At 40.8% G+C, this 27,666-nt stretch overlaps 1 protein-coding gene across 4 annotated transcripts in view; it reads right to left on the reverse strand.

The window, feature by feature from the left end:
- Window positions 1-27,666, reverse strand: part of Zfand6 (zinc finger AN1-type containing 6) — a 73,650-nt gene that overhangs the window by 21,480 nt on the left and 24,504 nt on the right. Inside the window, exon 2 of one of the 4 annotated variants that reach the window (XM_036194419.1) lies at window positions 11,389-11,549. The exons of the other annotated variants lie outside the window; for them this stretch is intronic. The gene's annotated coding sequence lies outside the window, so the exon portion shown is untranslated. The remainder of the gene's footprint in view (window positions 1-11,388; window positions 11,550-27,666) is intronic. 4 annotated transcript variants of the gene reach the window in all.

Below are 27,666 nucleotides of genomic sequence, written 5' to 3' on the forward strand. Positions count from 1 at the left end.
CTAGGAACCAAATCTGAGGCTTTTGAACCACTGAATCATCCTGCCAGCCCCTGACCAGAATTTGGAACCTTTCAAAAGAAGTTGGGTGTGTATGTGTGTGCACACATAATATAGCAAGTTAAATAAAGATACCAATTAAACTATGAATTACTGTTACAATATAAACTCCTAAAGTCCCTCAAATCTGTCTTTCTGATCTTGATTTTGTACCACTTTTTTTCAAAAGTAAGTCAGTACTTACATAAAGTCACTCAATATCCTGACTTATACAAAAGGCGAGAAATCCATTCAGAGCTCCCCAGGGGCTGCTTCATTTATGAACTTCCATGTTTCTCAAAACAAAACACACACACACCTAACCCCAAATATAAAATATGATCTGTAATACACACGATCCATATCTATAAGCACTCTCATTTCTTCCTATTTGACCTTAAAGTTTCTAAGCCATCCCAGCTACCACTTCCAAGCAGCCCGATAGCAAAGAGTGGCTTCATCTCCTTCCACATTCCTTTAAGGAAATATCTTCACCTCCTTCATCTCCCACACCCTTTTAAGTAAATCTCCAACTTACTTATAGCCTTTGTGAATGACTGTCTTGCTTAAGTTCTTCAGTTCAGTTCAGTAACACCTTTCTCTAAACCTCTCAAAATCTTGTACAATGCTTTTTATGTAACTGACTTTTATCATAGCCATAGATACTTTAGGATTCATCCTAATCAGTCTGGCTACTGGCTACAGTCTACCTTCTAAACCAAGCATGCAAAGCCTACCTGGAATCCCTGAGACCTTTTCTGAGTTTAAGGAGGTCGAAATGATAATAACATCTACAACAATTTATATCCCTATGTGGTATCATGTACCTGTACCTCTAGGTACTGGAAACTGAAGCAATGAGATCACTTTCACTCAAATTCAAAGGCAGCCTACACAATACAGAGGAAACCCCATTTCAAAGAAACACCAAGTGTGGTAGCACACAGACAAAGTGACAGTATTAGGAGGACCAAGACAAGAAGATCAGACAGCCAATTCCAGGACAGCCAGGCTACACAGTGGGACCTTGTCTCAAAAAATAAAACAACAAAGAGCTTGTCTTTTTCAATTCATTGGCAACTACATTGGCAGTATAAAAGAGAGGATAAAACAGCTGACACCTTAGTGGTGATACTGACCTGTGCCAGAAGTTATAAAACACTTTATCCCTATACTCTTAACATGAAAAAAAAACCCAGCAGTTCTTTTAAAAAATTATTCATTTTATGTTTTTAAGGCTCTCATATAGTCCAGGTAGGCCCATTAGCTATTTAGCTAAATTTTAATCTTGCTACCCTCCACCTCCCAAGTGCTAGGATTTCAGGCATGTGCTACTACTCTAAAACTGTTGCTGGAGGTGGAACCCTGGGCTTCATACATACTGGGCAATCACTACCAACTTCGATATACCCCAAGCCCCTGAGAAGGTCTTTATCTCTTCTTAAAAGTTGGTCTAGAGAGATGGCTTAGCTGTTTGGCATGTTGCTCAGATGGAAACCATTACAGAAAACTATAATCAATCAAAATGCAAAGTCATGGAGTCCCAGTGGGTATATCTACAATACATTCCTGCACCTAAAGCTCAAGGAACATTGCAGAAGACCGAGCAGAAAGACTCTAGAGCAGCAGTTCTCAACCTTGGGTGGGTGGGGGGTTGCACATCAGATATTTACATTACAATTCGTAACAGCAGAATTATAGTTATGAAATAGCAATTATAGTTATGAAATAGCAATGAGATAATTTTATGGCTGGGAGGGTCACCACAACATGAGGAACTATACTAAAGGGTTGCAGCATTAGGAAGGTTGAGAACCACTGAATTAGAAGATCAGAGACTTTGTCAAATAATGTCAAAAGCTATACCCATGAAGTCTCACCAACATGACTGCCCAGACGTGAGTTGAATAAGGATGACACCAATGGACATGCCAAAGTGGATGGAGGATAGCCCACAATGCCTCAACCCTACACAAAGAACTACAGGCAACTAAGAAATGGTGAGAGCAAGACAAAGAGTCTTCCCCAAGAAAAAACACACCAACTGGTTATTGGATACTATATGCCAGCTCGGAAACCATACACACAAGTAATATCATACACACCAAGGAGGTTTTATTTAGGAATGAACGTCTACGAGTGTTGCATGTGCACGTGCATGCGCATGTGCATGTAACGAAGAAGCCATAAATTTGAAAAAGCAAGGTGGGGAGTAATATGAGAGGGTTTAATTTAGAGGAAGGAAAGGGAAAGGAGAAATGATGTAATTATGTTTTATGTTGCAGTCTCACAAGTGTGCTGTTCTTTTTCTAAAGATACTTGCTTTATGTATATAAGGGTATATATGTATATAAGACATACTTCAAGTATGTCTGTATACCACACTTGCATGCTTAGTGCTAGTAGTGAGCAGAAGAGGTGTTGGATCTCCTGTAACTAGAGTTCAGGATGGCTGTGAGTCACTGTGGTGGTGTGAGTGAGAATGGCCCCATAGGTTCATATCTGAATGCTTGGTCACCAGGGAGTGGCACTATTTGAAAGAATTAGGAGGATTAAGAGGTGTGGCCTTGTTGGGAGAAGTGTGTCATTGGGGATGGGCTTTGGGGCTTAAAAAGCCCATGCCAGGCCCAGTCTGTTTGTCTCTGACTCTCTTTCTTGGCCTTTGGATCAGCTACTGCTCTAGCACAATGGGTGCCACTATGCTTCCATGCTCCCCACCATCATGTTAATGCACTAAACCTCAGAAACTGTAAGCAAGTCCCTACTTAAATGCTTTCTTTTATAAAAGTTGCCTTGGTCATGGTATCTCGTCACCATGTGACTAGACTAACCACTGTGTGGGTGCTAGAAACTGAATCTAAGTCTTTTGCAAGAGCAGCAAGCGCTCTTAACCATTCAACTATCTCTCCATTGTGGTGATATTTGAATTGTGCTGAACCATGATTTTATTTGTATGTTAATAAATAAAGTTTGCCTGGAGAGCAGAGGTCACAGCGAGCCAGGAACAAATGTCAGGAGGTGTGGTAGCCCACACCCTTAATCCGATAACAAGGCAGGTAGTCTCAGTGTGGTCAAGGATACAGTCAAGTGTGGACAGAGCTTCTAATCCCAGTACCAACCATAGAAGACCCGGAGGTCTGTACAGACAGGCAGTGATGAGGAAGTCATGTGGCTCGGCTTAAGAGCCAATGAGAAGGCAGAATAGGAAGGCAATAAAAACACAAGTCAGACAGGAAGAAGCTCTCTCTGGGAAAGCTACTGCTGATGGTAAGCTAAAGCTAGTTGTGGCTGTTGCTCTGATCTCTTTGGCTGTTACCTCTGTATTTGGCTCTGTTTTTCTTATTTAATAAGACTGTTTAGAAGTTCATCTACACTCCATCCTCAAACAGCAGTTCCTAATGAAACAATAAAATTTGTTGACTTTATTAAATCTTGGTGCAGATTCTGCTTTAGTTTATTTCTCTTTGATCCTCTTTTATAAGAGTTCTGGAGTACTGGCACCCAGGAATAAACCCTTCCTCATGATAGTTTCCTGTCCATATGACACTGACAGAAGTCACCTTTGGACAGAGTTAAGTTTCATGGCTCCCTTTTCAGAGAACATGCCTGTTGGGAAAACAGACACTACAAACCCAGAGGTAGACTGTTACAGCTACAGATGCCTATGTATAATCAGCAGCAGTGCCTTTCAGGATCACTGACAGATAAATGATGGACAAATAACCTATCTGTGAGGACAGAGGGAAAGAATGGGACAGAAAAGGGAAAAATCAAATTCAATACACAAAGCACTTTCCCCCTAGAGTTCTATTTGCAAGTACACTAGACTGATGTTGGCAAACGTTTCCTCTAAGCACTAATAATAAATATGGGGCTTTGTGGGCCATACAGTCTCTATTGCATCTTTTCTGTTCTACCTTGGTAATGAAAAGAAGCCACACTCAAATGTTAATGAGTGTGTTTACAATAAAAGGTGACTGAGAAGTATTTGGTTAGTGGGCCAGGGTCTGCCAATTCCTGTCCCAGGCTCAGTGTATCTAGCAGGTACTGAAGTAAAGCCTGATGAATATATGAATGCTTTCAAAAACTTGTTTGGTTAAAAATGTTATTAGAAAAGACATAGCAAGACTTCTTGACAGCAAATCAGTTTTTTTGTTTGTTTGTTTGTTTTGTTACAGCTTTATTCAAGGATAATATGCTGACCTGTGCTGCCTACTGTTCTTCTGGTTATTATAATAGAAGTTTTAAGCCATAGCTTCTGCTTGCAAGGATCAATGTAGAAATAAGAGAGTGTGACTCTGTGGTAGATCACTGGCTAGCATGGGATCAATCAACAAGGGCACAGCTATCAGTGTCTGATTTTCATGTACCTAAAGAGACACAACATCGACCTTCAAAATCAAAACAACAAAACCCACAAAGTGCTAACAAGTACCCAAAAAAATTTAGAAACAAGCAAATAACTAAGTGCATGGCATGCCAGAGGCTGATTTTTCTTTCAGTGAAGATGCAGTCACTTGAAGTAAGGGCTAACAAATACCCTGACAAGAGGCCTGACTACAATTTACTACAGAAAAATTATATATGCAGGGACAACTTTATATGCAGGGCAACACAGTGAAAAGAACAGACTGGCTTAATTTTAATGCCAGCTTTGATTATGGCACTGTCTGCTGCTGAACCTAGGCCCCTCACATGGAGGTAGGTGTGATACCTGACTTTTCTACCTCATGGGATTCTCAGGAAGAGCCCATCAGATGATGAATATGAAAACCACACCACAACATAAAGTAGTGCAAAACTCGCATCAGCTTTGAGAGACTTTTAAGTCAACATCTGAGTACATAACGAGAGGGAAGGGTGCACTTACTAATCCAAGATTCATTTGTCCAAATCCCAAGGTTCTGCAAAGATACTGCATAAAAGGCCTGCTTGCCACATAATAGATCACTTGTGAGGAATTAGTTGAAAATGCCTGACTTCTACCTGAGATGATGCCACTTCCTTAGTCAGACATGTCAGGCAATGGTTCATAAAATGGTGTACCGATTATTTTGCTAGCACAGACTTTCTAATTGCTTATAGTGAGTATCCACCACTGCAGAAGGATGAAAACAAGCACAGTCACACTCCACATAATGGCATTCATAAATGACTAGTGGTTCCACAGGCTATACTGCCTGGTGACCCCACTGCTGTCTCAGTTTCCACTCGTAGATGCTCATGTGTGTCCATGGATAACAAATGTGACTCAATTCTACCTGGGAAAGAATTCTGTGTGCTTGGAATGGTGAAGTAATGTTAGTTATATGCTTCAGATGGTGGAAATCACCTTTGAAACAGAATAAGGAAACGCTGTGAAAAGTTTATTATCTATGCCAAGGAGGAGTTTGAAGTTTGATGATTAGGCAACAGGGAATTATCCCAACTTAACAATTAGAAGAAGCCTTAACAAGTGCTGCTCACAACATACTACCATTTCTCTTACATATCTCACACTGCTTTGAAGAGAATTGAGAGAAATAAAGGTAGATGCTGCACGGCATCAAAGTAGGTAAAAATGGCTACCAAGGGGAAAACAGGAGGGAAAATAAACAAGTCAGAGATGGTGTCTGTGATGACTAATCTTCACTGTCACCTTGACTGCATTTAGAATCACATGGACGTCTACCTCTCAGTGTATCTATTATGTGGGTGTTTTCAGTGGAAGGAAGACCCACCTGAAGGTGGGTAGAGCCACTGCATGAGCTCGGACGGACTGACTACATAAAAAAGAAAAAGCAAACAGAGCACAGCTCACAAGGCTCTCTGCTTCCTGCCTACAGATACAATGTGACAAATGCTCCACACTCCTGACATCATAAATGTACCCTTGAACTGTCAGTCAAAATGAACTCTCCTTAAGTTGCTTTTATCAATTTTTTTTTTTTTTTTTGAGCTGAGGATCAAACCCAGGACCTTGTGCTTGCTAGGCAAGCAGCGCTCTACCACTGAGCTAAATCCCCAAGCCAATTTTTATAGAACATAAAACAAAGCATTCATTCATTCCTTCATTCATTCAGTGTATGTAACCCGAGAGACTACCCCTGCTCCAGTAGATGGCCCTATACCCATGTACATCCTGGCAGTACTAAGCGGACTGAGTAGGTTTATAAAAACTAAAAGGAACATGGGAGAGATGGTTCATCACTAAAAGCATGTATTGTTCTACAGTTTGGTTCCCAGCAGCCACATCAGATAGCTCATAACTGCCTGTAACTCCAGTTCCAGGGACTTCAATGCGCTCTTCTGGTCTCTGTGGGGACCTGTGAGCCCGTGCACACACCCATACACAGACACACAACACATACTTAAAAAGCAAACACTGGGGCACATGAAATTGGGAAGGAATAGTTGTGGAGAATGGAAGCAGTTGGAAGGGAGGGAGTATTGATAGATTTGATAATTTACTTTCTTCAAATATTAAAATTAAATAAAAATTTAAATTTGTATCTGTAGTAGTTTGAATGAAAATGGCCCCTATAGGATCATCGGGAGTAGCACTATTAGGAAGTGTGACCTTGATGGAGTAGGTGTGGCCTTGTTGGAGGAAGTGGAAGTGGGCTTTAGGGTTTCAAATGCATAAGCCAGGCCCTGTGTATTTATCTTCCTGCTGCTGTCTGCCAATCCCAATGCAGAACTCTCAGCTACCTCTCCAGGACTGTGTCTCCTTGAATGCTACCATGCTTCCTGCCATGATAATGGGCTACTCCTCTGAATGTAAGCAAGCCTCCAATTAAATGCTTTCTTTTATTAGAGTTTGCTGTGGTCATGGTATTTTATCACAGCAACAGTAACTGTAAGACTGTATTACCTTTATTTGTATTTGTCGAGCGACTGGGAGTGGGGGTGGAAGGGTGGGGAGAGGAAAGAATGTGTGCCATAGTACATGTGTGGAAATCAGAGGACAATTCATAGGAATCAGTTTTCTCCTTGCACCATGTGGGTCCTTGGGACCAAACTTAGGTTGTCAGGCTTGGCAGCAAGTGCCTTTACTTGCTGAGCAATCACAATTGTCCAAGGATTCCGTACCCCCCCACCCCAGAAGTGAGAAAAGCAACTAACTAATATACTGTTCACTAAATAAAATGCAGTAAGCCTATAGGATCTACTTGCTAATTTGAAACCAGTTGATGTTATTCTTCCCACCATTTAGTATAAAAATGAGTACTTAAGAGGCATGATATTCTAAAGAAAAACAAATTACTCAGGAGAAATACACTTTAACCTTCATCCACATAACACAAGAGCACTTCATACTGCTTATAAGTAGAAAAGAATATGCTATGATCAACAATACCTATTAAATAAAACATGTAACTCTTGTTTTCTGGTGTTATTTTCCCACCTATACATCTATAGTATCACAATTAACTTCAGAAAACAGCCCATCTATCAGGAGCCAGAATTACAAACTAAAAAATTTAAAAATACAACAATGTGCACAGTTTTTGTAAATTGTATCACTTAGGTAATTATTCATCAGGTTTATGTGGTCAATATGTTTAGTTCTATCAGGTATGCAGCAGGAGTGGGGGTTAGGCAGAAAAAGAATACTGAACAGTGGGGCAGAGTGCACCAGAAGACAGCTGGAAGTTCAACCGTTCCTTTTGGTATTTTTAAAATGCCCGATTTCTATAAAAGATCCTATTTGAACAAAGGAGTTCAAATGGCTACAATGCATTTGGCAGCACTAGTCTATGTCCCTAAGAGCCAACCCAGAACACCAGCAGGCCAAGCTAAGGGATGGTCAACAGTCATCAACACCTTAGAGCATAACAGCATCATCAGACCAAATAGATAGCCACCCTAAGTTTCTCAATTGAGATGTTTTTCATATACCAGTTCATCAATTCTCCTGAAGTTTTCCAGACTTTACCACTAGATTAAAAACTGGAGCCAGGCTTGGTTGTTCAAGCCTATGATCCTAGCATTTAGGAGGCTAATATAATAGGCTAGGAAGGTCAGGAGTTCAAGGGCAGCGTGGGCTCATGAAACCTGCCACCCCTTGAAGGGAAAAAAATGGCCAGAGACATGTAACTCTTGCCTAAAAGGTCCAAGGTTCAAATCCTTTGTGTGTGTGTTCTGTGGGGGAAGTTTGGGGGTACCAAAAATCAAAACTACATCACCAACCAAATATTGTAGGACACAACAACAACATCACATATCCTTTTCTTAATCATGTAACAATAAGTTAAATGTGCTACTCATTGTGTTCTTACTAATGTTCTTGTCTGACACACTCTATCACCCACAGTGCTTAGCTACTGCCAAACTTCTGGTAACAGGGAAAATGCCTTCAGCATGCTAGTTAGACCTGTGCACCTACCTAAAATCCAGGCATAGGAGACAGGACATCAGACACATACAACCTCTAAGTCAAGTTGATAATTTTTTTTGTGTGTGTGTGGCTTCTTCATGGTAAACAGATTCCTGTTCCCATGTTTTCTAGTCCTGATTAACAGACAGTAAATAATGATCTCCTTGAGAATGAAGGACCACATTTCTACTCTTGGTATCTTCCCCAATACCTACAGCATTTACAAATACACAGTAAGTGTGATTCTCAGTGTGGAAATCAAATACTCTGAGCCTTCAGTGGGATCATCACAAACAAACTATCTTAAAAAAAATATTATCTGACCCGCTCCTTTCTGAACTTGCAAGGTGTTTTGGATTAGGAAATACTATACCAGCATCTGGATGTGGCTAGCCCCTTCATCTGCATAGCATGAAGAGGTCAGATGGTGAACTTTAATCCAAAATGTAGTCACTGACAAACCTCAGTACCTGTACGACTGACTGCTTGCTCACCTACCAATTTCATACCTAAAAACAATTATTTCATGGCTGGAGAAACGGCTCAGAAGTTAAAAACACTAATGTACTCCTCTTGCAGAGGACCCAGGCAGTGGTGGCGAATGCTTTTAAGCCCAGCACTTGGGAGGCAGGTGGGTCTCTGTGAGTTTGAGGCCAGCCTGGCCTACAAAGAGAGTTCAGGACAGCCAGTGCTACCCTGTCTCAAAAACAAAAACAACAACAAAAAGTGTGTGAAATGGGTGGATGTTGGCAGCAGGTTAAGAATGAGAGGACAGGTGTGTGAAGGTCATCACCCTACTGTGCTTGGGATGTTTCTTACGGTACTTTAGTTGAATATGTTCATGATTTCTGAATTTTTAAGCTTGGGTTGAGAGATAGCTCAGTGGATAAAGGAGCTTGCAGCCAACCTGAGTTAGATCTCCAGGACCCACATGGTGGAAAGGAGACAGCGGGGTCCCTCAGTTGTCCTCTGAGCTCCACACTCACATTGGGGTGAGTGTGCACGTGCATAATGCAAACACACACACACAAATAATGTAACTTTAAAGTCTATTATTTGGGTACTGAGAATGTAGCTGTGATAAGGATACTTGCCTAGCATGAATGAGACCCCAGGTTCAATCCCCAGCACAACAAAAACTAAGAAAACTCAACTATTACTTTGAGGATTTATATTTCCTAGTATCATTCCTCTTAAAGAAGAAACAGAGATTAATAGTAGTAATGATAATCCTTTGCAAGTGCTGTGTATCACTGAACCTTACCATTGTGTCAGACAGAAAGTTATCGCTGCATTTTACAGAGGCACAGAAGGGTTAAATGATTCCTCACTGTCACCTGGTTATTATTAGTAATACCTAGGATGTGAAACCAGGACAGCCTGACTCTATAGTGTTGGCACTTAACCACAGCCCCTGGCTCTCATGTAGCCAGAACTCCATCTTAATCATGCTGAATAATAAATGCAGAAGCAAAAGAAGCCAAAATTAATGTATAAATCTAGGTAAGAGGGACATGGATCAACAAGCCTACACACCTTCCCAGTAAAGTAAAAGGCAAGAGTAGGGTAGGACAAACAGAGAGGCAGAGAACAGGCACATCTTTCACACAGACCTTCTGTTGAAGTAGACTGCTAGACTCCTTAGCACTGCCCTGAACACCCTTGACAAGAGTACTAAAGAGCAGAGACTCACTTCAGAGTGAGAGAAGCTGGAGAGAACCTGCCACCCATTTACCCAGATACCTGACTACCACAAGCCGTCTAGCTATCAGGCTTCCCTTTCCTACAGTCTCCTTTCTGCCTAATCCGACCAAAAGTTCCATAAGTTGGTCCCAAAGGCTTCTTTCACTTTGAATTTTATTTTTGACTCTGAGAGGAAAGTGTATTCTGATTCCCGTGTGTGTGTGTGTGTGTGTGTGTGTGTGTGTGTGTCTGTCTGTCTGTCTTTAAAGAGCAGCACCAAATTGATCTTGGCTTTATAAGTGAAGTGCCAAACAACTGGCTAGCGAGTGAAACTGCCTGTTCAATAACCCAGAGCACCAGTAAAGAGAGACTTGTCATTCTTAAAGGATCACAGTATCGCACCTCTGAGCTTCTCAGATCACATCTGTGTATCACCTGACCACAGAGTGGGCAAACAGAAGTCTTCACCTTCAAAGGAGTATCTACATTCAATGTGTATTCTTCACTACTTACGGTGTCTTTTTGATCACTGCTTTAAAGTACAGTCCACTTGTGATATTAAAGAGAAAGTAACTCATTTTAAATGCAAATACACCAAGCAAACAGCCTCTGTGTCTCTATGCCGCACCCACAGGCTAACCACCCTGCTCCATCCCTCGTACTTCCAACAAGTCATCCATAAGAGAAGGGAATCCAAATTAGATCCTCATTCTGAAAATCCATCAACAACAACAAATTGAAGCAGAGAAAAAAAGGTGACTTCCTAAGAGGATTCTTGAGGTGATAACTTTAGGAAAAGCAAGAAAAATCTCTTTCCCTGTCACTATGAATTTATCTTGTCCAAGTAGTGTAATAATAGAGTACATTACAACACTTCAAACTGCATTTAAGAAGTAAGCATTCCTTTAATTTCAGGTAATGCTTTCTCTAAATTATTAAATTATCAGGAACAATTTTCCACACCAATTTCACAAATTCCTAAAAGAAATTTTATGGTTGGCTGAGATTAACTCTAAAATAAACAGCAATCTAAAAAATAATCTTTTTCTTTATAAGAGAATTAGTCATGCAGATTCTAACTCTTAGGATAATCTTAAAGATGTGTGGTCACCAGTACTGTGCTACTGCGAACAATCTTATGACTAAATATCTACTACCCATTCCACCCCTCAAATCCTACCCACCAGAAAAATAAGGCTTTAAAGTCTTATCATGCTGACTTAGGTGTATCCTCATGTACTTTAGATTTTTTTTAAAAATTAAGTTCTATGTCCACTTACATAAGGTTACAGGCTTAGGTCTCTACTCACACAGTTGAGGTTGATGAGCAAACAGCTGTCCTGTGTCTTGAGATAGACATTAGCTTCCTGCCTTTCCTATCCTCATAAGCAGCTACTTAAAGTTTGAGTTTTATGCAAGAAAACATTTTAAAGCCTTCAGTGTTTTACTGCAGCAGACTTCAGATTCATTCCTGTAACACATTTAACATGAAACAGAGTTGAGACAATTAAAACTTATCATGTAAATTTATCACATTTTAATCATCTAAAAGTTAAAGGAATGCTTTCACTATCTCAGTGACACAAAAAGAGTAGTAACAACCATAACCTACCAATTTTTCTACACAGGGCCATAGACTATGTGAACCAGAGTTACTTTTTATAATCATTTGACCAAAAGTTAGTTAAACTAGGTATTCTTCAATTTTTCTGAAGCTTAGCAATTTATTTAGAATACCTGCCACAACTTTACAAGTGGTGGATGGAAGGCCTTCAGTTCTCCAAGGACAGCTTTAACCCAGCTATTAGAGAAAGAGGTCCTAGTCCTGTTGTGACAGCAGAAAGTGCTAGCTGACATCTGCTGTAGGGACCTGCAGCACAGGTCCCCAGCTTCTGTCTCTACAGTACCACCACTGCTGCAGATTAATCAGATCCTACTCAAACTGAACTTTTAAAGCAAAACACAAAACCAAAATGTTTAGAAATTAGGAAGTAATTACAGTTAAGATAAACTCATCTGCATTTCATTAATGTATATACATAGGCAGCCATGATGACATTTTATACTGCAGAAACAAATAGAAATATTTTAGTTTAAAGATTCCACTTAAAAAAATTATACTCCTAGATAAAAATGATCTTAGTTGTTCTTTTGCAGAGCTGCCAGCTTAAGTTGGGCCTCAGCGGTTCATGTTTCTGGAGTTGTGTCTATGCCAGTGGATGCCCACACGCTCCAGAAGAGAATTTGACATCACTGCTGCCACTGTTGCTGTTATAACAGTAAAGACCACCGCTACTACTGTTTCTGGGATTGCCATTTCGTAATTGGTTACTACAGCTAGAAGAGTGGAGACCACGGCAGCAAAAGTAGCTACCACAGTTAATTAATCTTTCATTCTATTGGGCATGACAAATTTAAATCAATAGTTATATACAATTCGATTGGCTTTGAAAGCTATAAATTTCCAAACTCAAGTTCCATTTGCTTTTGGGATAGGACTCCAATTTTCAGTAAGGTTCATTAAGGAAGGGAATGGCTCAGTTGCCTTTAGCCTACCAGCTATGGGTGGGTTAAGACTTCTGTTGGTCTTTTCTATGTCAAACACACAGATTACAAGCCCAGCACCACTTAGAGATCTTTGGCAACAGTTAACTCTGCAGCTCTCACACAACTGAGCCTGTATGATAATGAGTATTCAGAGACAGGTAAAGCGTGTGTGTGTGTGTGGGGGGTGTGCTCACCAACCTAAGTCAGAAGCTCATTTTTTAGTAAGGGGGGGGGGACCTGTAGGGCCCTGGCCCCCATTTTGGGTAACTGTTGCCTTGCTTGCTGACCTTGATATCTTCCCTATGCTAATTCCCTGCGAGATTTCACCCTCCTGAATGCTTAAGGGAAGCTCCTTGTCTGTATATCCAGTATATTGGGTGTTAACAGCTTAGATCCAAGATTGTAAAACATCTGAAACAAACTTCTGCCCTCTGGGGTTCTCCCATTGTTCTGTAAGCCTGTATTTAAGACCTCCTCCCTCCTTCAATAAACGGCATTCGGCATTCAAAATTTAAAAAAAGGAAAGAAAGAAACTGAAGACAGCAATGTTCTAAAACAGGAAGTGGTGATGGTGTCACAGGCCTACGAGGACGCTGGACTAAAGTCTATCAAGTTGTGCAAACAGGAAAATTGTATACTATGTGAATGTCAATAAAGATCTTATATAAAAATTACACTCCTAGATAAAAATGATGTTTGTATTATTTAAAAATTGATGCAGGGACTAGTAAGATGAGTCAGCTGGTAAGGGCTCTTACAGCCAAGCCTGAAGAAGAGTCTGATTCCTAGAACCCACCCACTGGTGGAAAGAGAACTGCCTCAAGTTGTTCTTGGACTCCCGAATGCATGGCAGGGCACATATGTACCCCTCTCCCACCCATGCCCCCACAATAAATAAATGAATGTAAAAAAACTGATGCAGAGTTCTCTTTAAACAGTATTACTGCCCATATATTTATCCAATCTACTTTTAAAATTCTGGCCTCACTGCTATGACAGAGCTACATAAAGGGACAAATTTTAGGCTTAGACGGCTCAATGTTTTTCTTTCTTATTGGCAATAAACTTCAGGCAAAATAAATTTCAATAAAATTCTTGACAATCCAGATAACTACTTCCCTTCTATATGCACACTGGCTTCAATATAATATATCTATACTGTTCTCATTATTATAGTAAAGTTTAGGACAAGTTTTACTATTTCATGAATATAGGATAAATACTTAACAGTTGTGCAGCATGACTTTTAAAAGTACAAGAAATAACTTCGAAAGCCACCAACTTTACAAGTATTATATTACCTAATGCTGAAATACTGCACATATGCTATGCTATAAAGATGACTAAATGAGTTTATTCAAAACAAATACTTCTTTATAACCTACTTATAGAAACACAGAAGATCTAAGAAATAACTCAACAATTCACAAAGTTTGTAATTCCTGAAAAACCTTCCACACAGGAGTTTTACAGACTTGCTCTACCCTCCTTCCAATAAGACTACATTACATACTCTTCACAGACTATGGAACTGAGGCTCTCTCTCCTCAACTCAGTGCTCTTTAGCCTCAGGCTAGATTAGATGACAGGCCACAGTGATCCACTGTATTTACAGCCAAGACATGTCTGGAATTGAGTATCATATAGTCAAATACAACACTAGTAAATTAGCTATATCAGGAACATGATGGGATCATGAAGCCATCTCTTTGGAGGAATTAATTATGGGAAACTGGAGGGAGCAGCCTCCAAGGGGGAAAAAAGAAACACAATTGAAATGCTGTTAAATAAATAGGAAAGGAGCAGACGCCTCACATTGTGCAAAAGTACAAGTTCCTGTCCAACACTAGACACTGTTTAAAGCTAAGGGATACAGCAGCTGGGACAAGTTTCCTCTTGCAGTGTTGAGCTCATACAATTAAAGCCCTGAGACTAATCACCTGAGTCACTTCCACTGTAGCAAATGACGAAATTATCAGAGAGGTTAAAGGTGGTGGGTGAAGGTTACAGGAGGGCTGCGGTACAAGTCCCAAGGTGCCACCACCCTACAGGTGACTATGCACAACCAGAAATGAACTGACAAGGAGGACCTCAGCAGATCTCATACTAATCAGATAATCAAAATGTATCCCTGACAAAGACACAGGTGAACACATGCATGCCTCCTGATGTGGTACACTGAGAAGCTCCAACCACAGACATTCCTGATACAACTACATTTCCTAACCTCAGTCATGAACACAGGAATGAGCCTATCTGACAGACATTCTACAAAACAGTGTGCCATCCACTTCAAAAGCAGCAATGTCTGTAAAAACAAAGAAAAATTAAGAGAAGTCCCTAATTGAATAAGGACAAAAAGATGCGGCAGCAAATGGCAATGAGGGGTCCATATTGTATTTCCTGAAATGAAATAAATGAGCGGGTGTTGGTGGTGCATGCCTCTAATCCCAGCACTTGGGAGGCAGAGGCAGGTGATCTCTGTAAGATTGAGGCTAGCCTGGTCTAAAAAGTGAGTTCTAGGACAGCCAGGACTGTTACACAGAGAAGCCCTGTCTAAAAAAAAGAAAAAAAAAAAAAGTGTGTGTGTGTGTGTGGAGATGGCTCAAGGGTTAAGAGCATTAGCTGCTTCAGATGATCCCAATTCAATTCCCAGCACCCATATGACACTCATAACTGTCTGTAACTCCAGTTCCACAGAGACATACATGCAGGCAAAAAAGGAAGGAAGGAAGGAAGGAAGGAAGGAAGGAAGGAAGGAAGGAAGGAAGGAAGGAAGGAAGGAAGGAGAAAGAGAGAAAGGAAGAAAGGAAGGGAAAAGGGAAAAAGGAAAGGAAGGAAGGAAGGAAGGAAGGAGAAATGAGTTAATCAACATTACTGGAACTGGGCTATGGTGTCCATACCTATACACCTAATACCTAGGAGACTGAAGTAGGAGGGCTGCCATGAGTTTGAAGGGTTCCAGAGTGAGACCTGGTCTCAAAAAACAAAATGAAAAACCAACCAAAATACCCCAAGCAAACATTATTGAGAAAACTAGTGAAAATTTAATTTAGAGGACAGCAGACAATTAGACAATATTGATTACATTATCTTAAGGATGCCTTGTCCTTTGGAAGAACATATGCTAATGTCCACATACTAAAAGAAGACATGGTAACACCATATGTTGCACATAAGTCAATTTTCAAGAGTCAGGAAAAACACTAATTGTAGGTAAAAAAGCAAAGCAAAACAAAACAAAACTTGTGCAAGGGCAGGCTTGAGTTAGACCCCCAGAACCCATGTAAACCAACAAACAGGACACAGTGGACCGCAGTTCTGAGGAGTCGTCAGACAGGAGGCTCTCTGGGATTCACTGGGCAGGCAGCCTTAACTAATGGCTGGCCCCAAGTCAGGGAAATCAACCCGGCCTCAAAATACAAGGTCGCTATCTCCTAAGGAATGACACCTGAACTTGTCCCCTGGTTTCCACATACGTATACACAAAAGAACATTCTGACTAGAATAATACAGTAATACTTTATGCAAAATAGGAAAGGAAGTCAGACCCTGCTAAGAAGCACACAGGAGATTATTTATACAGTTGCTGTACTTTCTATAAGCTTAAATTTCAGAGCATTTAAAAACTACTCGAAAGCTGCTATTCTAATGATCCCAAGCATCTAGTAAAACAAAAGCAGATTTCCTACCTTACAGCTGTACTCACGAGGCAGTCTAAGTTAGTCTGATTTATGGTCAGCACCCACAATGACTTACAGGAAACAAGGTCTGACAGAACACCACAGACGAGTGCTCACTGACACATGCCATGCAATGATGACAAGCTGTGAGGCACAGATTTGAAATTTCCTCTCCTCCTTCCCTATTGTACTAGTACAACCTTCCCCATACTTCACCACAGATGAAGAGGCAAACCTTTCTACCAGAACACTGCCGTTCTTAATCTGCAAGCATGTCTGTCTCCTTGCTAAAAAACTCCAAATTCAGCTAATTTCTGGGTTATGCCAGGTAGCAAGGCAGAACCAAAGCAACAGCTAATGAGCAACCAAGAACATCAACTGAAAATATCAAGACACACCTTCAACCTAACAATGTTCTGTGATGCCAACAAGAGCTGAGGAACACACACATTCACTACAGAACATCCTGCACCTGGAGAAGAAGGACACAGAATGTAAATCATTGACTTCCAAACACCAGAGACTGGTCACAATCATAAGTGACATTTTTTTTTTTTTAAAGTGAAAGTAAAGAGGGAGGGTAGGTGGGTGGTGTGGCCCAGTGGTAGAGCACTACTTTGCAGTTTGCGGATTCAATCCTTGACAAAGACATTATAAGCACACTGCTCCTAATTCCTTTTCTTTAAAACTTGCTGAGGCCTAAAACAGCAAGCAGTCTCTGTACTAGGAGATTCTCATAGCAAACGCAGTAGAAAGGAGAGTGGTAAAATGTGTAGTTTGCTCTGTCTCAGAAGAGGAGAGGCAAGAATTGGAGCCTGTGGGCTAACACCAACAGGAAGGCAGTCAGCTTCCTGTTCTAAGCTAGATTCAGCTTTTACCAGGTAGCGGCCATCTAGGACAGAACATCTCTACCAGTAACTCAGCTGCTTTTGGGCCTTGCTTCTACAGCTCTGCTATGCCTTCTTTCAAGTGGGCTCTGGTCTGATCTCTGGAAGTCCCACGGCACACATTAACAGCTCAGCTCTTACAGAACACTCATATTAAAACTTTCTCAATCCATCCCAATCCTACCCTAGGCAGTAAAAGCAGGTGAAATCCTCTCTCTCTCTCTCTGCCAGACCTATTAGCTTTTCACCCTAAGATCTAAATTTAACGATCACTTCCTTGAATGCTACAGGTAGATATGGTGATATTTTATTTGTGCTAAAATGTGATTTTATTTGTATGTTAATAAATAAAGTTGCCTGGGGATCAGAGGTGATAGCCATTAAGCAGAAGTCTGGCAGTGGTAGCACACGCCCTTAATCCTATCACATGGCAGGCAAAGTCTGTGTGTTCAAGGACATAGCCAGTTTGGAGACACATCTTTAATCTCAATACCAACCGGAGACCTGGAGGTCTGTATAGACAGGCAGTGATGAGGAAGTCATGTGGTTGGGTTTAGAGCCAATGAGAGAGAAGGCAGAACAGAAAGACAATAAAAATACAGACACACAGGAAGTAGCTCTCTTTCTCAGGGGAAGGATAGCAGTGGCAGGAGTGCTAAGAAGGTGGTCTTGGGCTAGAAAGATGATGGCTCAGAGGTTAAGAGCACTGGCTGCTCTTCCAAAGGTCCTGAGTTCAATTCCCAGCAACCACATGGTGGCTCCCAACCATCTGTAATGAGATCTGGCACCCTCTTCTGGCCTGCAGGCATGCATGCAGACAGAACACTGTATACATAATAAATAATCTTTAAAAAAAAAAAAAAAGAAGAAGAAGAAGAAGGTGGTCTTAGCTCTTGGCTACTGCTCTCTAATCTCTGGGCTTTTAACTCTGCATTTGGCTCTGTGTTTTCTTATTTAATAAGACCATTTAGAATAACATCTACGGGCAGATGGTAATGTCATAAAAGAATCAGAATAACATACACTATGAACAAAATCGGACCAATTCAAATCAAAAATTTAAGCTAATTTAAACCTGAAAGACCATATTTAAGAATTACAGGTATGTATACGTATGTGTGTGTGTGCATACATACACACAGATTTTTTTTTTTTTAAGTCCTCTCCAGGTATGAAGACCAATACCTGTAACCACAGCACCAAGAGTCTAAGGCAAGAAAGAGGATGGCAAATTCCAGGCAGGTTCAGATTAACAGTGAGTTTCAAGATGGCCTGGTACATAGAGATGTTCTATCTTGAAATAAAACAGAAGTAGGGCCCAGTGGTTCAGCCCATGCCAGCTCAGCCACTATGTTGTCTGGGGCCAACATGAGTGGCCTGTACATCTGCGGAGCAGCTCAGGCTGGGAGCCACCCTGGCGCTGTGGATATCGCTCTGTGTAAATAAAGTTCTGATTGGCCAGTGGCCAGGCAGGAAGTATAGGCGGAACAAGAGAAAAGAGAATTCTGGGAAGTAGAAGGCTGGAAAGAGACACCACCAGCCGCCGCCATGAAAAGAAACATGTAAAGACACTGGTAAGCCACAAGCCATGTGGCAAAGTATAGACTAACAGAAATGGGTTAATTTAAGATAGAAGAAGTAGATAACAAGAAGCCTGCCACAGCCATACAGTTTCTAAACAATGTAAGTTTCTGTGTGCTTTCTTGGTTGGGTCTGAGCGACTGTGGGACTGGCGGGTAAGAGAGATTTGTCCTGACTGGGCCAGGCAAAAAAAACTCCAACTACAAATGGCGCCCAATGTGGGGCAAGAATTTCCACCTAAAACCTGAAAAAAAAGATTCTAAGACGGAACTAAAAACAGCTTCCTAGTTGTCTCTCTCAAGTTAGTGGCAGCCTGCCGGTTTGAGCTACTATGGCGGGTTCCTGGCTTGTGCGTCTGACCTGTAGTGTGGCGGGAATGAGGAGTCTACAAGCAACACTTTGCTCTGCTGCATGGTGGATTTAGCCATTGCGAGTTAAAAAAAACAAAACAAAAAAACAAAAAAGGGTTTCTAGGCTATGCACTGCTTTGATAGAACTGCTTCTGATAGTTGATGGTACACATGGCTCCAGACTCAGAGCTGGCAGTAAACTGTACCGCCGCCATGTTGGGAAGCAGAGGTGGGCGGAGTCAGCAGCCACAGCAGCGTTTCAGTCTTACAAAGATGGATATTACACAGAGAATCTGGTTTATGTTGTCTTTGGGATTTTTAACTGTAGAAAAAGATTTGATCGTAAAAGCTGTTGAGTTAAACAAATATGTAAATTTTAAAGGTACCTTGACTTCAAAATTTGGATATAAGGATATGTTGCTTTGAAAAAGAGTCTCTGCTTTTGTTTCCACAGAAAGCCAGAGGCTGTGGATTTGTTCCAGATTAAGATACATCAGGTTTGATCAGCCAAGACCACCTGAAAGGTCTCCAATGACACAGTGGCCCAGATGATCCGACATCCAGAATGGTTTCAAGACAACTGACTCAGAGGTTCACCCTAATGGACTACTCCATAATCCTAAAATTTTGTGTCCCCATAAGATACAGCGCCCCCCTCCAACAGAAAGTAGTAAAAAAAACTACGCCCACATTCCCAAAATTATCAAGCTGGCTTTGGAAATGAAATTGGCTCACTCCTTCTCTAAACCCAAGCACTGTTAAAAGAAAAGGTTAAAATATTCTTGTGTCCCAAATCAAAAGAGCCCTCTGGTGTGGGACAGAAAAAAACCAATATTTTTCTTTAAAACAGTCTGATTATAAATGAGATCTCTTTCTAAAGATAAAAAGGGGATATGATATAGATATAATAGGATAAAAGGGTAGATTAAGGAACTTACTTCTAAAGAGCAACAACTTGTTTAAAATGTTTTACATTGGTTTAGATTTTAGTCTATTGATACAAACTTAATTAATTTTGTTATATTGTGTGTATATTTCTACTCTTGTTTAAGGTATTATGTTTATATAGCTCATTTAAAATTGTAATGGATAATTAAAAATAGATTAATAACTGGTCATCTATGATAATCATACTCATAGCCATGTTAGTTAAGTCTTCTAGGTATACACAGAGATATTTCAGATAGATAGGTAATCTTCAAATACTTCAAAGACCTACAAAATATGGCATTTAAAATACTTTTAAAATTTAGACTTTCTGGACAGTGAGACATGTCTGCTCCTGGCAGCACTGGATTTACTTCAGAGAGGAGAATGGGCATTAAAAACACTTCATATCTTATCTTCAACTCGGCAAAAATAGCCATTTGGACAAGAAACTGTTCTTGCCTGGACTGCTTGATCAACTGGACATGCAGGACCCATAGAAAGGTGACCACTAAACTTTGTTTGACAAAATGGTCCTTCAGGTTCCTGCTTCGCAGAGGAAACTGCCAGACATTCTACAGGACACTGAGAGAAGTGACCAAGAGACTCTAGCCCTGTGGGCTAAAAACAGATGCCCCAACTTTACAAAGGAACATTAGGTGACTGTCCAGGCTGCCAGCTGTCTCTGTCTACTCTTGCAAGACTCCTAAAAAATGCTTACATCCTTCTCCCGGTTCTCAGGTAATATTATATCCTTCTGAGGTCTTTGATGTGGTTGAAGACTAGATAGTTATAATTTCTTCAGTTATGATAAAAGATACGTTAGATATAAAACCTTAGATTCATAAATATAAGATAGATAGGATATCTTCTTTAATATTGTAATTGTAATTCTTGCTTGATAATTGTTTTGTTATATGTAATTGTACTATGTAAAAGTTAAAACCTTCCTTAAAAAAAAAAAAGAAAAGGGGAAGTGCTGTAGATATCGCTCTGTGTAAATAAAGTTCTGATTGGCCAGTGGCCAGGCAGGAAGTATAGGCGGGACAAGAGAAAAGAGAATTCTGGGAAGTAGAAGGCTGGAAAGAGACACCACCAGCCGCCGCCATGAAAAGAAACATGTAAAGACACTGGTAAGCCACAAGCCATGTGGCAAAGTATAGACTAACAGAAATGGGTTAATTTAAGATAGAAGAAGTAGATAACAAGCAGGCTGCCACGGCCATACAGTTTATAAGCAAAATAAGTTTCTGTGTGCTTTCTTGGTTGGGTCTGAGCGACTGTGGGACTGGCAGGTAAGAGAGATTTGTCCTGACTGGGCCAGGCAAAAAAACTCCAACTACACCCTGGAGAGAACTGAGGTCTCTCAGGGAGGTACAGAGCTTAGAGTGCAGCATGCAGAACGGCTACAAGGAGGCCCTGCTAGTAGGGCTTCTAGCTAGAAACAAGGCCCTTCCCAAGCCCAGATCCTGACTTTACTCTGAAGACTGCACAGAAAAAAACCTGTTGAGAAATGCCTTTAAACTCACACAAAAGAATGTCATCCTCCAATCTCAAGAAAACTCTTCTCTAGCCAAATGACTGAGATATTTAGCCTTCTTTCATGGCCTGTTCCAAAAGCCAAATATCTACAGAAACTAATGAATTGTAAGACCAATACAGCTGTGTAGACAACAAGCCCTCCCCAAGTCTTAACCAGTTAGAACTCTATGTAAATTTTAAATTCCACCACTCACCTAACAGCAACAAAATACAGTAACAGAGCTCTTAAACACCATGATTAGATTTCTTAAATAATTACCAAACTTTTTTCTCCTCTAAGTCCTCTGAGCATTCATCCTGGCTGGTAGTTATCTAACAAATGCTATGTGCTGGTAGTGGGAAACATTTGTGTGGAGAAAACTAAATACAGAATCATCAGCATTTCTCAATCAGTAAGTTGTATTCTATTCTATGCCATCCAACCCATTACACTTCTAGTTTCTAGCCTACCTGTTTAAAGCAGAGGTTGTAACAGACACATTGGAGGGTGTGTGTGATAGGCTAATATCTGACTTGCATTTTTCCACACCACAAAAACTTTGATCCCCTACACAGCAAGTACACCAAATACAATCACTCTCACAAAATTCAAGTTACTAATGTCTATTCCACCATTAATTTTTGTAGAGCCAATAACAGAGTGCTCTAATAGTATGGCATATACTACCTTGGTCTAAATTAGCTCCTTTGTTTCTTCTGGATCATTATATAACCAGCAGAAAGCTAAACTTTTAAACTATTACAGCCTAAACATAGTACAGTAGATGATAAGTCCTTGTTGGCAAGATTTTTGGATCTATACTATATTTTCTCTCTTCAAGAATTTAATGGGGGGTTGGGGATTTAGCTCAGTGGTAGAACGCTCGCCTAGCAAGCACAAAGCCCTGGGTTCCATCCTCTGCTCCACATAAAAAAAAAAAAAAAAAAAAGAATTTAATAGTACCCAAAAGCCATTAGGGGAAAAATCAACAAAAATTACCAAGGTGGATAAGTGGTCTTCTTCGCACCCCATTACGACTCACAATGTGTGCTGCACTCTCACTGTTTCCAATGATCAAAACAAAGTCAGCCGGGGGGGGGGGGGGGGGGGGGGGGGGGGCCACGCCTGGAATCCCAGCACTCGGGAGGCAGAGCCAGGCGGATCTCTGTGAGTTCGAGGCCAGCCTGGGCTACAGAGTGAGATCCAGGAAAGGGACAAAGCTACACAGAGAAACCCTGTCTCGGGGAAAAAAAAAAAAAAAAAAAAAAAAAATTAACAACAACAAAAAAAAAATCATTACCACCTTTACCAATTTCAAAGGTTTCTTTAACCAGGGAAAAAAGTAGAAACACTTTAACTCTGAAGCTACTGAACAGTCAATGAGACTCATCTGACCTGACCTGGACTCAACACTGTATGGCCATAACCTTGACAACTCAAGTTGCTGGTGAACGAAGACCTGATAGGTTGAACACAAAATAAACTGCTAAGTTCTAGGCTCTCTGATGTCAGCTAGCACCCAATTCCCACTTCTCTAGCACAGGGCTCAGTAATAGCTCTTTATTGTTCTTAAGCTTGAAATCCACTATACTCCATCACTGGCATCAATACAAGGAAGTCAGTGTATCCAAGGCCTACCTTTAAATTGGCTAGAACCAAAGATTAAAGAGATGGCTTAGTAGGTAAAAGTGTTTGCTGTGCAAGCCTCAAGACCTGAGTTCAATTTGAAACCCATGTTTAAAAAGCTAGATGTGATAGCTTACAACTATAATCCCAGCATTCCTATGAAAGTTCACGGGCCAGCTAGCCTGGGGCACAGAGCGGAAGAAATAAGCTTCAAGAACCAACTCCCAAAAGGTATCCTGACCTCTACATACAACGTCCACCAATAAATAAATTAAAAACAAAAGTCAAAACAAAGTTATTCTATTATTATTTTGTAAAATAAAGGAGAATGGAAATCAAAGTTTCAAGGGATAAAATTTAAGATACTGGGAATTTCCTGAAATGGTCATTGAACATTTTTTGCTGTGACCTTGAGATGGTTGTCTCAAAGCCAGAATCAAAAGCATCAGAGATGTAAATCCCTTGACCTACTATTCTATTTCTAAAGAACTGGCTTCTGAAAACCATTCAAAGCTAGCACTTCCTAGCTAGTTCTCAGGGATTCTTAAGACTCTTCACGAATCATAAAGGGAAAGGGAAAAGTTTAGCACAGTTAAGTACACATTTGTAGTAGAAATGAAAATGGTTTTAAATTATTGTAAAGGTCAAACTATACATCACCTGAAAGATATCCTTCAGCCTTGTTAATCCAAAAACTGGTGTTTACTGGATGCTGGCTCACATTATCAGGGAGCCTGGGTAGGGCAGGAAAGCTGTCAGAAGTTTACGGCCAAATAGTGCTACATAGTGAAATTCTGTCTTAAAACAAAAAACAAACAACAACAACAAACCACAAGAAGGAACAAAGAGTGGAAGGAAAGTATCCACATTTAATGATTCAGGAAAAGTCCAATTTTTTCATTTGTCAGAATTTGTTTTTTGACATGTCTCACTAAGTAGCATAGGGTGGCCCTTTAACTACTAAACCATCTGCCTAAGTCTCTGGAGTGCTGAGACAGGCATGCAATCACCATGCTTAGCTAATGCCAGGTCTTAAAACTTGTCTCTTGTTTTGAGTTACTGCATTCCCAAAAGAATTCGTAAGGGTAAACAAACAAAACAAAACAAAACCTCCACTATAAACTTTAGAGAAACAGTATTTGCGATTGTAGTATTTCTAAATGCTTTGGGTTAGTTAAAAATAAAGTGTGCTGGGGCTAGGATGCAGCTCAATTGGTAATGTGTCTTACCGTCACAGATCTGAAATCCTGAGCTAAACCCCAAGCACAACATAAACTGGGCACAGTGGCACACACTTGAAATTCCAGTACCTGTCAGGACCAGAAGCTCAAGGTCATTCTTGGTCTAGACAGCAAGTTTGAGGGCGCTCACCTAAGACCCTTCCTTAAAAAGTAATGTGGCTATTACTAATTATAAATAGCTGGTAGGGGCCAAGTTGTATTTATCACCATCTTACTATTTAGAAGGGTAACTAAATCTTTATGTGAATACTCAAACTAATACTCAAATTTTATGGGAAATTAGGTAAAAATTTAAGGAGGTGGAGATTAAAGCATATATGGGGAAGTTATTTAGGTGGTCTGTCTTGAACTAATACAGAAGTCTCCTGCTAGGATGATATGGTCCATTTCATATGCTTTGTTTTGAACTACTGGGCAGACATTGTGATAGTAAATAATTTCATATAAAACCTAATTTGTACAACTATGTGACACTAAAATGTTTTATTCTCATGGTGGCGCACGCCTATAATCCCAGCACTCAGGAGGCAGAGGCAGGTGAATCTCTGTGAGTTCGAGGCCACCTGGTCTACAGAGTTAGTCCAGGACAGGCTCCAAAGCTACAGAGAAACCTTGTCTCGAAAAACCAAAAAAACCAAAAAAAAAAAAAAGTTTTATTCTCATGCAACAAGAAAAAAATTTAAAAAGCATGAGAGCCAGCGATCACTCAGCAAGTAAACAGCCTGGCAGCCTGACTTTGATCCCCAAAACCCAAGTAAAGACGGAAGGACAGAATCCATTCCACAAAGTTGTCCTTTGACCTCAATACACATGCTACACAAAATAATAGCACAAGCTCTGTCTTCAATTAAACATATATATTCATGGACATGATGATGGAGAACAATGGTAAATGACATGGTAAAAGGAAAAGCCAAATTCAAGCCAATAGATAAGAAGAAAAGTGCCTATAACAGTGTGAGCCATGTTTATAGATGTCCAGAAGTTGTCAAAAAAGTCAACTTTTTTTCCTTTTGCATGTGTATGTATACGGTATTGCTGTGGATATCGCTCTGTGTAAATAAAGTTCTGATTTGCCAGTGGCCAGGCAGGAAGTATAGGCGGGACAAGAGAGAAGAGAATTCTGGGAAGTAGAAGGCTGGAAAGAGACACCACCAGCCGCCGCCATGAGAAGCAACATGTAAAGACACTGGTAAGCCACAAGCCATGTGGCAAAGTATAGATAAACAGAAATGGGTTAATTTAAGGTAGAAAAAGTAGATAACAAGAAGCCTGCCATAGCCATACATTTTGTAAACAATGTTAAGTTTCTGTGTGCTTTCTTGGTTGGGTCTGAGCGACTGTGGGACTGGCAGGTAAGAGAGATTTGTCCTGACTGGGCCAGGCAGGAAAACTCTAACTACACGGTATATGGACATGTGCATGTTTGAGTATACATACACAAGGGTGCATCTGTGTACTCACATGGAGGCCAGAGGCTGACACTGAATGCTCTCCTTGATCATTTGCCATCTTATTATTAAGGCAAAAGTCAAGGCTTGCCCATTTGGGTAGCCTGGCTAGTCAGCTTACCACAGGGATTCCATCTCTGTCTCTAAAGCATTGGGGTTACAGGTGGGCTGCTGCACCCTGTAATTTTTTTTTTTTTGAAGATTTACTTATTTATTATGTATACAGTGTTCTACCTACATACCAGAAGAGGGTGCCAGATCTCATTACAGATGGTTGGGAGCCACCATGTGGTTGCTGGGAATTGAACTCAGGACCTCTGGAAGAACAGCCAGTGCTCTTAACCACTGAGCCATCTCTCCAGCCCATAGTCTGGGCTCTTTTTTTTTCTTCCCCCAGAGCTGAGGATGGAACCCAGGGCCTTGCGCTTGCTAGGCAAGCGCTCTACCACTGAGCTAATCCCCAACTCTGCACCCTGTAATTTTATGTGGTGCTTGGGCATCAGAATTCTAGTTCTCCTGATTCCTCCAATCAAGGAAGACCAAAGTTTTTGTAGACAACCGAGGCATCCTCTCTGCCCACCATACTCCCCTCACATGAAAGGACTTAAAGAACAAACGAAAGTTAAGTTTCTTGAGCAAAATAGATGGAGCAAGGAAACAGATTTCTACGAAACTGCTACAGACTACAGAAGAGATGGTTGGTCTCCTGCAAACAGCACCATTATGAAACCAGCTGCCCAGAAGGTAGGTGGTGTTTTTGGTGGGAATATACAAAAGCCCCTCTCTGAGAGCCTCCTCTGTAAAGCCACCATCGGCTAGACACCTGGCAAATCTCTCAAAATCACTTTCCATTTGAGGAATCAGAATTTTCAGCATGTCACATATGGTCCATAATTAGTCCATTGCACTTATAAAAAATGTCTGTTTTGTAACCTAACTGGCAAAGCCAGTACTCTCTGGCTTTACTCCAGTTTGAGTACTCCAGCTGAGGTTAAGCTGGAAAAGCTGTGGTATACAGGAAAACTCTCTTGGGGAGAAAAAAAACTCCTAGCTTCATTTACTTTCTCTGCCCTAATTATTTCCAGAGTGAGAACCTGATCCACATGAGAATACCGCCCATGCTTCTCTCTCACAGTGGGAGAAGAGCCCAGAAAGGTCTGCTATACCAAGAGGGCAGCCAGAGGCCTGGGTGCTCCATGGGCGCTCTGCTCTCCCAGCTCTTTTTCTTTGGATGGCATAATGCATGAGAATTTCACAGAACAAAGTCACAAAGGGCCTGTGTTTGGATTATTTCAAGATATTCACACATTGCAGGAATGATAACTTCTATCTTTAAGTCAGTTCTTTTCCTGTCTTTTCTCTTTCTCAACTATAAAACCAACTCCTATGAAAGAAGGGTGGATTGCAGAGTCAGAAAACACCTTCAGATCAAATAAATGACATGTCTCAGTTAGGCGTTCTATTGCTACGATGTAACAACATGACCAAAAGCAAGTTGTGGGGCCGAGGGAGGACTTATTTGGCTTATGATTCCACATCACAGTTCATCACTGAAGAAAGTCAGGGCAGGGACTCAAACACGGTAGGAACCTGGCAGGAGCGTAGTCAGAGGCTATTGAGGGTTACTGCTTACTGGCTTGCTCCTCATGGCTTGTTCAACCTGCCTTCTTATAGCACTCAGCCAGTGGTAGCATCACCCACAAAAGGTGGGGCCCTCCCACATCAATCACTAATTAAGAAAACGTCCAACAGGCTTTTCTACAGAATGAATTT

This window comes from Onychomys torridus, chromosome 1, assembly GCF_903995425.1.
Source record: "Onychomys torridus chromosome 1, mOncTor1.1, whole genome shotgun sequence".
NCBI lineage: Eukaryota > Metazoa > Chordata > Mammalia > Rodentia > Cricetidae > Onychomys > Onychomys torridus.